The sequence below is a fragment of the Bombyx mandarina genome, chromosome 01 (assembly GCF_030267445.1).
Source record: "Bombyx mandarina strain Sakado chromosome 01, ASM3026744v2".
Lineage (NCBI taxonomy): Eukaryota > Metazoa > Arthropoda > Insecta > Lepidoptera > Bombycidae > Bombyx > Bombyx mandarina.
This window is the reverse complement of record NC_143208.1, coordinates 282,818-299,982: the sequence shown is the minus strand read 5'-3', so window position 1 is coordinate 299,982 and position 17,165 is coordinate 282,818. Positions and strand designations below refer to the sequence as shown.

General features: G+C 37.9%; 1 protein-coding gene across 3 annotated transcripts in view; it reads left to right on the top strand.

Annotated features, from left to right (window-relative positions):
• The first annotated feature begins 697 nt into the window (after nt 1-697).
• The window catches only part of LOC114247436 (adenylate cyclase type 6), a 181,225-nt gene continuing 164,757 nt past the window's right edge, over nt 698-17,165 (top strand). The window contains exon 1 of one of the 3 annotated variants that reach the window (XM_089739824.1): nt 698-881. The gene's annotated coding sequence lies outside the window, so the exon portion shown is untranslated. Of the gene's footprint in view, nt 882-922; nt 1,414-17,165 lie in introns of those variants that run through there. The other 2 variants (XM_089739891.1, XM_089739792.1) reach the window with 2 other exon arrangements.

Sequence of the window (17,165 nt, the reverse complement as noted above, 5' to 3'; positions counted from 1 at the left end):
CGAAGCGCTGCTCTTGCTGGGCCCAGTCTTAGCAACACTCCCGGTTTGAGCCTCGTGAGCTCACCTACACGTCAAGGCGAAGCTGAAATAGCTTCTCAAGGCTATCAGCATAGGTAGTATAAAAAAAGGAGCTACAAATACAATCTTTTACCTTACTATCAAACTTAACATCTAACAATTTATTTCAAATTTCGATCGTTATCCACAAATTTGGATTAATTTAATAATATGTAATTTTTGTTATGTTTAAATTATCTCTATTATTCCAAGAGAAAATATATTTTTGTTCGTGACTCTTCATATCGTTCTCGGATGGTGATTATTGAGTTGCACTCTGTTCGTCTGGACTTCCCATCACTACTGAAGTACTTATCGATTGGTGTATTAGTTCACGCGTGACGTAGTCATTTAGAAGGTGATAAAACGACGTTCGGACATTGATGTACCAACGTTTCTAGCTCTTCTGTCTCTGTCTTATATGTACACGTTCTTGTACACAGAGCTGATTGAGGGCTCTTTTGTTAGATCATTTTGTGGGAAATTATATTCAACTGTAATTTCTAGTAGTAGTAAAGTGTTCCTTGGTGTGTGTTTTTAAATTGTTTACTGATTTTATTCTGTTGTGCTTGACAATTTTGTGAACTTTAGTGTATTATTTCGGTACAATCGCAAAGACACGTTATGTGTTGTTGTGGTATTTTTAAACATTCCCAGTACAAGTTGTATGCGCTAGTGTGGTATTTAGTTAAATATTTAGTGATTGATCAATCTGACCCAGATACCACAATGCGTTTGATAAGGAAACGAGGCTAAAGTTAGAGCACACAAATGAACAGGCGCATACGGAGTACGTGTTTAGTTGATAAGAGATGCGCGTGCAGGTGAGTCGTAGCGTCATCTTAGCGGCTGCCGGTGATGACGTTCTTATCAGCGGTTATCATCCGCCGCGGCTCAGTCGCACGCACTTGTCCGTGGCGCGCGCACGCCGCTCGTGGCGCCCCCACCTTCACGACGCGGTAAGCATTCACTCCTCCCGACCCCGACGCCGCGACGGTCCATCCCGCTTCTACGCCATGCTTCTTCTTACTTCCTTCTCATCCGTCAACTTCGAACGCCCGCTTTTTCGTACAGTTTTTTGGTTATTTTGTGATTTTTCTTCGTCAGTGAGTCACGGTGGAAAAGTATCAAGGTCGACTGATCCTAATGTAAATTTGTGCCTCAGTCTTAATGTATCAAAGTGGATATCCTTATCGCGTCGAGATGATGCCGACGCCGGCGACGCGCCCAGTTGAGTTTCTCGAAAAATACATAATTTCGTCATTGTGTCTGAAAGGATAAACACCGCGCGCCGAAATCAGTGCCAATAGGTTCTCGTGATAGTAGGCTAGCGAGCGCCGCGCGAGGTCTAAGTAGGTACGTTACGTTTGTTTAAAATTCAATTTGGAGCCGAGGAGTCAATGTCGTCGTTACGAAATCACGGTACGCGGGCTGTTTTCATTTTTTACACGTGAAACAGGTTTATTGTAGTAAGAGTTTGGAGAACGACTCATCTCAATCGAGCGTGAACGGTGTTAGTAGTCGGTTTGTTTGTGTGTGGCCCGAACAGCTGTTTGTTGGCTCGCTCAGTGGTCGCACGCACACAGCGGCGCGCGGACACTTCACTCTCCACTCACTTGTGTACTCGTTCGTACATTAAAAGGCTTACTTCGAGAAGGTCCACACGCGCACATGCACACACGCACGCTCCTATGGATTACTGATTTCTGTGTGCTTACAAGCCTACGTCAGTAATGTTACGTCACCTGAAAAAATGTGTAAATGTTTCATAATGAAAAACTTATGTATGCAAATGAACTTAAAATAAGTTTGGTGATTTTTCCCCACAAAATTTTGCGTTGAGGCTCCTTATAACGGCGATAAGTATCGGATTTTGTAAAATGATTTATCTACAATGTCTTTCTTCAGTTTTGCATAAATACTTTAAAATTAATAGCTTTAGAACATTTGAACAAAACAATGGTTTCATGGAAAACAATCGTGTACAATAATAATCATATACAAAATACGTGTCATTAAAATTCTAGTAAGCTACTCTCTAATACCAGCTCAAATTTAATAATTTATTTAACAGAAAGTGTGAACTGAGGTAAAAATGCACGTTCGTTTTTCGTGATATCTCATCTATGTTATGCTATTCTATATTCATCTATGTTGTATTATTTATTACTGCTTATTTTTATGCGATATAATCCGGTATTCTAATAATATAGAAGTAGGTATTTAATGCTCTCAGTCGTCATGGTAGAACGAGCAAGACGCCCGGTGTACTCGTATGAAGCGATCCGACTATGCCGCTATTAAGATCTCACGGGCAGGTACCAATTTTCTGAGGAAATACTTACTTCTCAAGTATCCACAAACGACTTCCACGATGAAGGAATGACGTCGTGTAACAGAGATCAACTTCTGTCGATTATCGTATGCCCTTATAATATGATCACATTAATCAAGAGGACATTCATCGCGAGATACGTTTCAACACCTAATTTATACCAAATATTAAATGAAGACAGAAGAAGGCTGCCGTCCCTTCAAGTTTATAAGTTCAAGTTACTAAGTCTCTATTTTAGAAGGCTACGTATCCTCAGAACAAGATCATACAAAACATGCAACTACGCCTTGTGCCAAAAATATAGATTCGTGCAACAAGATAAGCTGGCTAATTAAATGTCAATAATTATTTAATAGATACGACTGCCTGGGAATCTTGGCTTTCATTCTATTTAAATATACATTTAAAGACTATTACTTATTAATATTGAAGCCATTGTTTATTTGGTAAGTAGAAATTGAAGTCAAACAATGTAAAAGTCTGACTATATTTGTTTCGTTGGTTCTGCTCGTGACGTGTCTATTTTTAGAGATAATCTAGTTCGTATGTTTACTTTGACATTGAACAAGTTAGTTGGATGACAATTGATTGAATTTGATTATTTAGATGAACGACATAACGACATTCGCCTTTTGATTGTTGAATTCAGAACCGCATTGGGCCCCGGGCGAGATCGTGGTTTCCACCGGCACCAGAATTCAGAATGTAAATGGCCGTCCTTATCTTTAACAACCCTAACATGGAGACTAATTATGAACTTGAAAAGCTATGTCAGGATTATTTGATAGGTCTCAGCTTACGATTTCTCTTGGATTTAATTCACAATTTTTAAACGTTTATTTCTTATGTTTGTTTCTTTCTTATTAAAATTCGTCATAGTTTCTCGGATACTTGTTGTCCGGTTTTTTAAGTACCTATTCCATGTACCAATGCTGATTATTAGCATTTCTTATTGATCGGTAATTAAGAGTGGTCATTCAGAGTTATACTCTGTGTTAAGTAAATACAATTAGAATACACAATGAAATAAAAAAAAATATTACATTTGAATTTGGAATCTAATATTCCCATATAAATATTCAATGTGCTTCTCATTTTCACACCGATCTTTGTTAAAATATATTAACAACTAGCTATCCGGTTGGATTTAGTCGAATGTTAGTGTACCCAGTTATTGAAACGTTCTCTGCTTACACTGACCAGATTCGGTTTCCTGGCATTTTATTACAAGACAACGGGGTTTTAACTTAATATTAAATAACCGTAATTATTTCTGAATTGACCGTTTAAAAGTTGATTTTGCCATTCTTCTTCTTGTTAGTCGTTACACGCTTGATAGAATAGTTCTGGTCGTCATGTAACATTAGAAAGCACAGATCAGCCGCGCCTCACGATGTCCCACTATGTCTCCCTGTTCGAGAGTTTTGACAACGCAACGAATTGAAGTGTGTCTTCTATCTTTAAAATAAATACCTACAACGAAATCAGATTTAGATAAAAACATTTTTTCATAATAGAAGCTATTAAAGGGTTAGTTTACGGCTGGGCAGCCTCAAGATAGTAATATAGTAGTAGTGCGCTGGCGCTATGACCCCGAAGTGGGTCTTGGCCTCCGACAATAAGCGCCGCCATTCATCACGGCGCTGCGCAACACCTTGCCAGTCCGGCGCTTGTAACACGCGTAAATCCCCTTCCACAGCGTGATGCCAACGGTACTTGAGCCGACCCTCCAAATGGGGCGGCGTCCCTCTGGTACACCCGCGTAGACCAATCCTGCTCCATCCGCACTACATGTCCGAGCCATCTGAGTCTTCATCTGGGCCTTCATCTTCCTCAGAATATTATTTTTACTCTCTCCACATATTTATTTTTTCGGACGCGTCTAGCACCGTCATCTCTCTGAATTGGTCCTAATCCCTAGTACTAGTCAATGGTAGGCAGCGGTTAGGCTCTGCCCATGGCATTACTGAAGTCCGTGGACGACGGTAACCACTCACCATCAGTATGCTCGTCTGCCTATAGGGCAATAAAAAAAAACCTTTTGTAGAACCAGTATCTGGAGTGAGAAGTTTTGTCTTAACAAGACAGTGATATGGACTCCTCATAATTCTGCTCGACTCTCTGTTCACTCTCCGACTCTCCGCGTAACTAACGTAGGGGCTTTAGCGGTGTACAACTCTGACACTACCTCATCGCCAGGGAGGGGAGTGAAGAACTCGCATTTCCTTCCGCCCCAAAAAACAAGTTTACCATGCACATCTTTACAAAAGTAAAGTGAAAATACGAAAAAAAACATCAAATTAACGATGACGATGTAAATAGAGCCCACCAATATAGGTGGATTGTTTTTCATTTCATTTCAATTTTTATTTATGATTGGCAGTGGTTCAATGTCAACATTGTTAATAACAGTGTAAGTTGTCGCGCCATATGAAACCCTGTGTGGGCTACCTATACTGTTGCAGGATCTACTAGTTTTTTTTAATTAAATCGATACGCACAAAGCTTCTTGAGACCTTCGCACAAATTCACGAACATTAACATTACGGACCACATTTTCCGCTTCATAGTAATGTGAGCTAAATGACATGAGGGAAAACCTCTCTCCTAGTTAGCCTGCCTAGGACCACACCCTAATTGCTTTACAGTGGCATCGAACCTCGAATATGATATACATACACATGTATTCTAGTTTAAAGTGTATTTACGCTAGTGAACTAAACACATAGTATTACTAAGTTGATTCCTTTACCTACTGAATGACATTTTGACGTGTTTGGGACCACCCACCGCCGCACATGTGTCAACATTGCGGGATATCATAAAGCTGGTACATTTCAACTCCACATTAAGTAATTCCCGGGTGTGTTTACGAATTTTCTACGTATCCCGAGCATTAGAATTTCAAAACAATGTTTCCATTCGCTTGGGGTGCCGATGTAAATATATACCTATATTTCGTAAAATTGTTATGTGCAAATATCAACAGTGACTTTGTAACCTGTAAATTTGCGTCTGCTTACATCCTGGGCGGCGGATCGCTCTGCGGACTTAAGCTAAGTTTTATTTTATATTATATCCATTATATATATATACACACGTATATAATTCGAAAGATTATCTTGATAGGATCTAAAATGAAGATGGTTAGATTGTTTTTATTTTATTTTTTTATTGCTTAGATGGGTGGACGAACTCATAGTCCACCTAGTGTTAAGTGGTTACTGGAGCCTACAGACATCTACAACGTAAATGCGCCACCCACCTTGAGATATAAGTTCTAAGGTATCAAGTATAGTTACAACGGCTGCCCCACCCTTCAAGCCGAAGCATTACTGCTTCACGGCAGAAATAGGCAGGGTGGTGGTACATATAATTTTGCGGATTTTTTGATTTTTATTACACGATGTTATTCCTTCAGCATGGAAGTCAATCGTGAACATTTGTTGAGTACGTATTTCATTAGAAAAATTGGTACTCGCCTGAGATTCGAACGCCGCCGCGCCGGTGCATCGCTCAACGCGAATGCACCGAACTTCTTATCCTTTAGACCACGACGACTTCGATTATTCAACGATTGTTCAAGTAATCACCCCAATGAAAGGTACAGGAACTACGTTGACATTATATATCTTTTTAACAAAAACCTATCCACCAGTAGTTGCCGAAAGCATGACCAAACATATAATTCCGCCGAATTTTTGTTGTGACGTGTCGAAGTTACTCGATCTATAACCACTTTGTTTTCGGAGATGAATACACCAAAGTAGATTTATTCGTATGTACAAAATATAAATAATAAATAGTAAGTAGCAAGTAAATTGCTGTGCTGTATGATACTAAATCATTACGAACGATGTACTTCGTTTTGACGTAATGCAGTTTTATTGTGTCTCAATTACATATAAAACATGATATTTATGAGAGATTAAAGTGTCGTGTCTATTCAGCAGTAACACGGAGACCGTGACCATGAGAACTGTAAGGTATTCAAAACTTCGGAGAAAATAAAATGTCAGTAAAAAGAGCTATATAAAATCCTAATAATAGTTTAAATCATGAAGGGCGAATATTGCAGTATAATTTATTGATTGTATTAATTTTAAAGTTATAGATTTGCAAATCGTTTCCATTTTTATAGTTTATTGTAAACATTGCAGTGTTACACAACTATCAAACGTTTTTGATTATATATCAATGTTTTTATAAGTTGTGTAAATTTTATGTTGACTAGGTAGGGATGTCGTTTGTCAGCTCCCCCACTTTTACAATTTAGCGTTAGAACAGACAAGATCACAGTGAAAACTTCGACATCGTCGTTTTAATTAGACTTAAGTTTCATTTTTTGCGTGTCTGAGCCCCGGTAGTGAGATAACATCTTGCTGCTTGTGATTTCGTTCAGACTGCAGCACCAATGACGTATAAATGCATTAGTCCTTCTAAAAAATTATGTTACTTCACGTTATGAAACTTTATTTTGCTTGTTCGTATTAGAGTTTTCCACCTGACCCGGGACATCAAAATCCTTATTTGATTTTCACACAGTATGGCTGGCATCGACCGGGTTTCCAATGCATTAGTTGTCTCGCCCAAGCTGGAGCGGCGGAAACCAGAAGGGTGTCGAGCATGCTCATCTGAACATAAATCTACAATATGTTTACTCTCAAAAATTCATCCATATTATGATATTCTTTTATTTATTTCATATATGGTTGGACGAGCTCACAGATCACCTGGTGTTAAGTAGTTACCGGAGCCCATAGACATCTATAACGTAAATGCCGCCACCCACCTTGAGACCACCACGTTGTAAGGTCTCAGTATAGTTAAAACGGCTGCCCCACCCTTCAAACCGAAATGCATTACTGCTTCACGGCGGAAATAAGCAGGGCGGTGGTACCTACCCGTGCGGAAACACAAGTAATTACGCAAATTATAATTTTGCGGGTTTGATTTTTATTACACGATGCTATTCGTTCACCGTGGAAGTCAATCGTGAACATTTGTTAAGTACGTGTATTTCACTAGAAGGGTGCCCGCCTGCGGGATTCGAACACCGGTGCATCGCTCAACACGAATGTACCAGACGTTTTATCCTTTAGGCCACGACGACTTATATTATATTCTTAATAGTGAATAGTTCAATGCAATAAGCTTTAGAATGCATTCTTTCACAGATTAGTGCAAATTTATTACTTATTAGCCAGTCCAGCCGCTGACCGTTGATATATAATTATAACGAAACACACCAATTTTGTGAAAAACAATTTCACGCCACCTATAGTACAACAATAAATACTATGATAGTTTCCCCGAAGACGCCATGGCAGTTTGACATTTGGTACACGAAATACATCCGTCAGTAAAAAATTGTGGTTTTGATTTCCGCAAACTGCACGCCATTATTCAAAACACATTTAGGGGTAATCTGTACTGTCTACAGGATCGCTCACCCTGTAATTAGTTACTGATAGCAGTGTGACGTGCTGTTTGTTGCCACACTAAATAAATACGGAACCGTACTTTTTCTAACTCAGTTCTAAACAATGATTTCTTTGTCTGATAGAGGTCACGGCTCACTTAACAAATAGAGGTCATTTCGTACTTCCGATGTTTTGTATCGTCAAAGGATTGTTCTGACAATAGATATTATTGTGTAGATGAATCCACGTTATATTTTCAATTTTTCACGGAATCCAATATCATGAAATATTTTCAAGGTCGTCATTTTGCTAGCAGATGGGTTTCAATGCAATCTTATCCCTCTCCCTCCTCGTGGCTGCCGGTAACTACACGCGGACCAAATGGTAAACAGTCGACGTCGCCCTCAGCACGTCATTTCAGATCCTCCCGATCCACTAACGGTGCTTTTACCCCAAGCACCGGTCACTGTGCTTGCGACGAAGGGTTGAGCGAGTAAACTAACCCATAGACACATCCCACTGAGTTTCTCGACGGATCTTCTCAGTGGGTCGCATTTCCGATCCGGTGGTAAATTCTGCGAAGCACTGCTTTTACTAGGGCTAGTGTTAGCAATGTCCCCAGGTTAGATCCACAAAAGCTCATCTACTCGCTCGGTTACTCTGGCATAGCCTCTCAAGTAACCTACCAGCATAGGTAGGAAAAAAAGCAGTCTTCATTTCTCCTGTGTCAATGTTAATATCTATTACATAAGTACACAGCCAAGAGACAACCAACGGACTGCACCATTAGACAAAGTAATATTGCTGAAATATATCAAACTATCACTTGTCTAATAGAGGGTTATACTCCATAGCTCGTATTTAATTTAATGTTCATCAAGTCGTAATGTAATCATGGCATGTAATTAAGTAGGGACTAGACAGCGCCTCCAGCATCAGTGCCAACGTGCCTGATTGACAGTTACCACTCTTCGTCATGAAAGCAATAGGCTCATCAGTAATGGCAACAAGAACTTTGCAATCACTAAGTCACGAGCGCTTCATATTACCGCTGGGTCGTTTTTCATTATTAACCTGAAAAGTCAGTGACGTAACACAGCGCTGCGGAGCGACTATGTTCAATGCTTTACTATGAATCTTAACTTAGTTGACAGGGTTATTATGGCACGCCTCTGAAATGAGCAATCCGGTTCAAGAGCCGGTCACCGGGACACTGATGGCCTGCGTGATAACCTCAAAATGAGCTTCTGGCGTCGCCTGTCTGGTGCAATTGGCCTTAGATTAGCTTACAACGATAACGTTTATTACGTTCGGCAGGGCCTTATGTGGGTTAAACGTATACGAGGCAGACTCGGCGGTGACCCGTAGTGCAGTCTACACGATAGCTTACAGGGTGCTGTTAGCGGCGTCCTGTGCTACGTCCGCTAGATACCAAACATCAAACATTCACGAAGCGTCTCGTGCACTTGCTCGTATCCACAGTTAAGCATTTCCTCAATAGGCTCGGAACTCACGTTTTTCGTAAGAAGATTGGAAAAATATTAATTAAGATTCGTGGGAGATTAAAATAAATCGATATTCGATTGTGTGTGTCGGGAATAAAACACCTAGCTCGAATTTTTGTAAGATTTTTGTCATAACATAAAAACATGTTTGTCATTTTATCATTATAGCTGGGGTATAATGATAAACTGAACATGACACAGTTTCGTGAAGAGCTACAGGTTTGTGTCTGTAGCCTGCTGTAGGCTGCGGCCGTGCCCACCCGCAGTGACCTGCAGCAGCACGGGCGAGGTGGGGCAGCTGATGAGTGCCACAGTGACACAACAGTGTTGCCTTTACTGCGGAATGGCCTCGTGTCTAATAAACGTATCTGAAGCGTTTAAGCTAAGTACGAGTTGCAAATTACTCTCATCGTTTCAAGTTTACAGTCTTCATCAGTTTAGAACTTATAAAATGTCAATGTTCAAATTATCAAACTAATAACAATCTATACAAATAAATAAAATTGGAGTGTCTGTTTGTAATAATAAAATAATTACTTTTTACTAAATGCGTAAGTATGAATATACAGTACATATTACCAAAATAACATTTCTTTTAAATTTTGTGTGTCTCTCTGTTTGTCGGTCTGTCTGTTTGTTCTGACTAATCTTTCATGCGTTCTCGCTTTGTGTGATTATTCACTATTTCCGGATAAGAGTCCACTGCATTGTATTTGCTCCTTTGATTGATAGAAAGTCGATGATTCAAATGCTTACTCGAATTTTAGTCGAATGCCTTGAGCGAGGTTGTATTAACCATGGAGTGTGGATCGCGGTCACTGCTCTTACCTCTCTCAGGTTTTGTCCTAGGCCCGGATGAGCAGGCTGTGAGAGTCGAGAATGCTGGAGAGTCAATTGCAGGGTCGCGCCGCCACTCTCAGAAAACGATGATAGCGATCGTGGCGTCTGCCGTCTAGATTCTGGTGGCTGGAATCCCTTCCAGCTCTTAATAACAAAAAATCAAAAATCACAATGACTATAAATTATTATAAAAGATTGTAATGTGTAAGCTCAATTGTTAGGTAGCTAAATCTATTCTTGAACTAAACAGCTAAGCATCATTTTCTTTTTAGCTTGTTTAAACGATTTTTTTTTAGTTTTTTTTTTTTTAAATCAATTGACTACTTTTGTGTAGCAAAACGTCAAAAACAATCAATAGAAGTCAAGGTCCAATAAAAATTTTACTCGTAATGCAGTAGTCTGAATAATGCCATTTTAATATGAATCCGCGGGTGTACTGGTGGTGGTAGGACCTCTTGTGAGTCCGCGCGGGTGGGTACCACCACCCTGCCTATTTCTGCCGTGAAGCAGTAATGCGTTTCGGTTTGAAGGGTGGGGCAGCCGTTGTAGCTATACGGAGATCTTAGAACTTATATCTCAAGGTGGGTGGCGCATTTACGTTGTAGATGTCTATGGGCTCCAATAACCACTTAACATCAGGTGGGCTGTGAGCTCGTCCACCCATTCAAGCAGTAAAAAAAGTAATTTTAACAGAATCAACGAATAACATTGTAGTTATTATTATTTAACATGAATAAGTAATAGTTTAATAATGTGATACAGTAGTTTTCATTGTAGCTACTGTTGTTGTTACCGATGTTTATTAACTTTCCCTTTTGATTACGTAACGTCCACTTCATTTTACAAAGTAAACTAGCTTGGTCACCGCTCAAAGGGTTTGTTTTTGGTTGACTTGTGTTTCGCACTTTGTAATGAGTTTTATATGTTTATACGACCGCCGTCAAACACGCCCGTGAGTTCGAGACCATATTTCGTTGTGTTCTTCCTGCGGTTGTAGCCCGAGTTTATGTTTTCAATTCAAACAACGGAGAATTAAATAATTCGAAGTTAAGCATTGAATGAAGTTTTTTTTCAAAATTATAGGATTTCAAATGAAATATCGCTTAAGGAAAGCAAATTGTTTGCAACTTTATATTTTAGAAGTACCTGCCAAGAACAATGAGACTGTATTGAAGCGAGACTGTGGTCTAGCGTTGGTAAAACTATAAATAGATAATATCATTTTTACAAGTTTCACATTTATCTCTAAGCTAGCGTTAATGTTCTTCGAAGGCTTTGCATAGTTTTTTAATATTTTTAGTGACATCTTGACATTTGTGGCGAGGCTTGGGGGATGCCTATGTCCAGCAGTGGACGTCTATGGGCTGATAGAATAGAATAGAGTATTGACATCGATGGTTAATATTATCAGATTACGACATATTCTTGATAGCGAAGTCTTCGAAAGTAAAAAATTACTTAATTAATAATTCAAGGTTATTCAAGGTTATTTTTTTCAATTTCCGATTGCAAATTCAATCTTTGACAAATAAAGTATTTATTATTATTATTGACCATGAAAACTGTAGTATCAAATATAATTAAATACGATATTATTTCACACGATTGTTTTAAATATGCATTTCTAAAAGCATAACAGGACTAGTTGTTACACGCAGCTTTGCTCGCGTTCAAACAGAAAAAAAGCCCTTCGGGCTTAGTACATTTCTGGATGAGAAGTAGTCTATATACTTTTTAGTATCACGATGATGGGTAGAGTAATTAAGACGTGAGAAAACAACAACCTCACAATCACATTTTAAAATTTTTGCAAAGATTCTATTATATAATATCTTTATTAGTACTTATAGCGTGTCCCAACAGGTTGGCGTTTATTGGCTTTTGGGGCATGACATTGACCTTCTTGACAAAAACAACGGTACGATGTCGGCCCTAGGGTTGCTTAGTCATACTTTCACTGAATATTTGGGTCGAGAACGTTGAACTGTTTTATTGAACTGGAAATTTGCCAACAAGCTAGTAAGTACTATGATCAATGTGTTAAAGCGAGTTCGTGGCGAGGATTGGATGCCATCTTGTTGTCTAAGCCTTCATGATAGTAATAATATGATTCAAAACAATATTACGATTTATTGAAAATTTTAAAGGTAATTATAATCAGTTCTATGATCCTTTGGAGCCTGCAGTTATTAATAAAAATAATTCAATAATAATCTAAAATAATAATAATATAAAATAAAAATAATGTATAAAAATAAGAAGATGATCTAAAACTGAACTTGCAGTCAAAAGCTTGACGAAGAGAAATCATTTTGTTATTACAATAATACTATTGAGAGTCAAAATGGAGGAGTTTGTTTTGATTTTTAGTTCGGGAAAAATGGAACAGTAAGTACATAAATATATCAGAGAGAAATCCATTATATGCAACAGGCATGAAGCATCCGTGCCTTTCTTTCTTTAAATGTGAAAATGTTTCATTTATTTGCAATACCAAACCCGAATAATAACAATTGTCATGTCAAAAGTTGATATTCGCTATTCATTAATCAATTTTTTAGAGAGTTTTAACTATAACAATGTTTAGATCAATATTACCTCAATCTAGATAAAGGTATCTATTTGTTGTATTACAGTAGATAAGCTAGTTCGTGTTGTGATAGGTCGTCCTGAAGGTCGGCTACTGAGTGTAAATATGTAATTGAGTTCGAGGCTTCGGGCCCGGGGGGATTTCGCTTTGCTTTTTTGTTAAAGCTTGATAAGCAAATAACCCACTTGATATGCGCAGCGCGGTCACGGGAGCTCACAGCTGCTATAATAATGTCATCCAAGGGTAGTTTAAAAATGTTTGAAAATTATTAAGATTAAACATATTATGGTTGAAGTCCTAGTGGCCTAAAGGATAAGACGTCCGGTGTATTCGTATCTAGCGATGCAACGGTGTTCGAATTCCGCAAGCGGGTACCAAATTTTCTAATGAAATACGCACTTACTTGACAAATGTTCACGATTGACCTCCACGATGAAGGAATAACATCGTGTAATAAAAATCAAACCCGCAAAATTATATTTTGCGTAATTACTGGTGGTAGGACCTCTTATGTTTCCGCACGCGTAGGTATCACCAACCTGCTTATTTCTGCCGTGAAGCAATAGTGCATTGCATTGCAAGGGTGGGGCAGCCGTTGTAACTATACTGAAACCTTCGAATTTATATCTCAAGGTGGGTGGCGCATTCACGTTGTAGACGTCTATGGGCTCCAGTAACCACTGAACACCAGATGGGCTGTGAGCTCGTTCACACATATAGGCAAAAAAAAGAAAAAATATGTCATAGAGAATAATTACACTAAATTAAGAAAAATATTAAATATTTAATGTAACAATTTAAACTTCTGCGGTAATGATTTTACTGTGTACCGTTTTGTCTACGGTACTTGTAAGGAATACATACATATGCACATATGAATATAGGTAATTTGAACTCCGAGCACTGACTTCAGTGGAATTATATTATAATACTAGGTTTTACCCGCGACTTCGTTCGCGTGGAATAGTTACTTTGGCATAACGCTAAATTTTACCCGCCTCTTCATTTACGTAGAAAGAGAAAATATTTTTGAATAATAGAGAATGCTAAGGAGCTACTTAAGGCACCAAAAACACACTTTGTAACCAACTTCACAAGAGGAAATTATCAATTCGACAATAATTTTTTATCTATGTATGTTCACCGATTTCTCGAGAATGCTTGAACCGATTCTGATAATTTTTTTTCTTTTTTTTTGTTCGATAGGGTAGATTCCCGAATGGTACTGTAATCATCAAGATTTGATACTGGGATCCTGGAGAAATCCAGAAAAATCTATAATTGTCAAAGCCTATCTTGAAGTAACTTAGGTTTCAATGTTGTAACGAATAACGTATTTGTTTGGATAGGGTTTAATATAATATTTATAAAAACACCTTCACAAATTAGAATGCTTTATTTTAAAACAAGTTTGGTTAGCATAAAAAACGTGAGCCAACCTCAATATATAGTATAGACATAATATGCTGTCGCGGAATGTTTTTTAGAACTTTTCTTTAACAATTTCGTCATACATTATTTTAGCGAAATTTTAACCGTTTCCGCATCGCACGCAGCGGAACCTCTCAAAAGGGATAAATACCCCGATTTTGAAACATTATTTATTGGTGCTCCGCTTGCATTGTTCTTAGCGTAATGTTATATAGCCTATAGCCTTCCTCAATTAAATGAGCTATGTGACACTGAAAGAATTCTTCAAATCGGACCAGTACTTCCTGAGATTAGCGCGTTCAAACAAACAAACTCTTAAGCTTTATAATATTAGTATAGATATAGATTCTTCTATAGTTTTTTTTTTTAATATTGGGCTGATGTTTTTCATTTTTATTTATTTCTTTAATTCTTTGGGAAACTAACGTTAAAAATTCACAATAGATAGTTAAGAACAAGCGATCGGGATGCAATAGCGTATCTTCTATAGGTATATATTTACAAAATATTAATTAATTATACGTGTGTTTGTTGTCGCTGAACTTCTTAGAGGCTGAACCAAATTTGCTGAATATTTTTATTGGCCATTGCGTGGGTATTTCGCTTTTTTTAAATATTAGCAGGAAGCATAAGCCGATATTGCCATTTTTACGTATCGAGCTATCATCGTATGGTTAGATAGAGAGCCACTACAAAATTTCTAGAATAAAGCTGCATGGAATGTTGATAATCTGTGCATAGAATATCTTGAATTGACTCTTCAAGTCTTAATAATAAAATATTTGATGGCGACGAAATCATTACACAACATTCAATCATGACACCCGATAATGGGAGCCAGTTTCAACATCTCATTATTAAGTATGATAGCTTTAGAGACATTATCAATAGTCTGGTTAAAGGTAAAACGCATGCGTCTGGGCTGATAACCGCCCAGCGATGAGCCGTGCATGAACTCACTTAAAACCTGCTTCACTTTCATTTATTTGGTTCAAAAACAAAAATTCCTTAAATGAACAGACAAACAATACAATGGTCAAACGAGTTCAGGCACAAGCAGATAGCCCCCGGGACCCGTAGGGAACTTTCCCAATTTCTCTGAATAAAATGTTATCTACACAAAGGCCCGAATATTAAATCAAAATTTAATTAAATCTCAAAGGAAAGCTATTTAGGCATTCGTAATTACATTAAATATTAATAAGGCCTTAGTATTGCAAAGTAACGGAGCTACAGTTGTGTTTATTGAGTGTGTGATGTGATGATTCTTCTAGAAGGGTGCGCAGTTTGTCTTGACCGCGGGCGCTTCTGTTCAGAGTTAGTTAAATTTAGCCGTAACAATAACGTGTTTATGGTTTGTAACTGCCGAAACCTTTGTCAAGATTGTTGTGAATAGCTTCGGACAGATGCCAGTGGTACGCATGTAAAAGTTAGGGATTTAAAAAAAAATGCAAAATGCGTGATTATTATTTATAGAAGACTAAATTTTTTTGTGCGCGCGTATGAAGCCTACTCGTCTTGATTTAATACATATATAGAACATATATTACGGATTAGCGGCTTGGCTGTTTCCCTGTCATTACTGAAGTCCATGAGTATTGGTGAACCCTCACCACCAAACGGGCGGTACTCGCCTATTTACAATAAAAAATAACAACCAAATCTGCATACACATGATAATATGATATGATATACAATCTTACGCAACGCGATGTATTTATAGCACATTTAATACGACGTAGAAACAATTATTGCCTGTAATGTTTTTAGTTTTAAAATGTAGCTGCATGCTTTCGTAATATTTTCGTAATACTGCCACAACAATATCATTGAGAAATGTTCTAATCTCCGTTAAGTAATTGTACATTGTCTGTACACCTTGACTCCATAACTCAATAGTGGGTACAGTTAATTGGATAGGCCCTAAATCTCTAAATAAATTTTCTTCTCATTGTGCCTTATTCGACAACGCATTTTTAATAAGCCGTTTTCAACTACCTCAATGTATTTAACCGATTTTATAAATTACTAGCTCACCCGGCAGACTTCGTAGTGCCTCAATCGATAAATAAAAGATCTAAACTTTTGGGAGACACATTAAAGGAAAAACAAAATTGTTATTTTTATTTAATTCCGAGCATTTTCATATTTATCTACCTTTAAACCTTCTCTGGACTTCTACAAATAATTCAAGTCCAATTGGTCCAGCCGTTCTCGAGTTTTAGCGAGACTAACGAACAGCAATTCATTTTTATATACTTATATAGTGATAATGCAAATAAATTGGATAAAATCGTTGAAATGATTACTTAATATATTTTATTCGCTGTTAAGCACTCGCTTGAACGACAAATCGAGCGTGATCATGAGTCGATCACTTCATAATAATTACAAATACAGAGTGTGTGTCCCTCTTGTTCACGCTTCTAACAATACCTATACAAATGTTTCCCATACAATGTCTTTCTTAACGGCTAATAGATTGGAAGGCAAACAATCGATCGTTGCCATTCTAAAATGAACCCTAGCAAATCAGGGTAGCGCCGAAAAACGTTTGTTAGTGCGAGATGTGTACACAGTACAAGGTCTGATGGAATTTTGAAAAATGTAAACATTTCATCGAAAACAATTTGTCCGAGTCAGCCTGTTGAGATACATTCAATCTTCGTAAGTATGATTTAGTGATTGCGTTCGTAGAATTATAAAACCTTGCGGACTCTATAAACAAGGTGTACGTTCACGTAACACTAAATTCAAAGCTATTTGGCTTCTGCCGTACTTTAGACAGTGAATCGTTTCTGAACAATCATTTTCCAGATCTGCGAGTAGGTACGTACGGTAGCAACGGCAACACGGAGCGCATTCAAGTAGGAAATCTATTCATTAACCAGCGCCGCGACGACGCCGCCTTACCATAATTATATATTTCTACTTTTTATTTATAACAATTACTTGGGCATTTAAGGATTAAATTAAGTTAATGA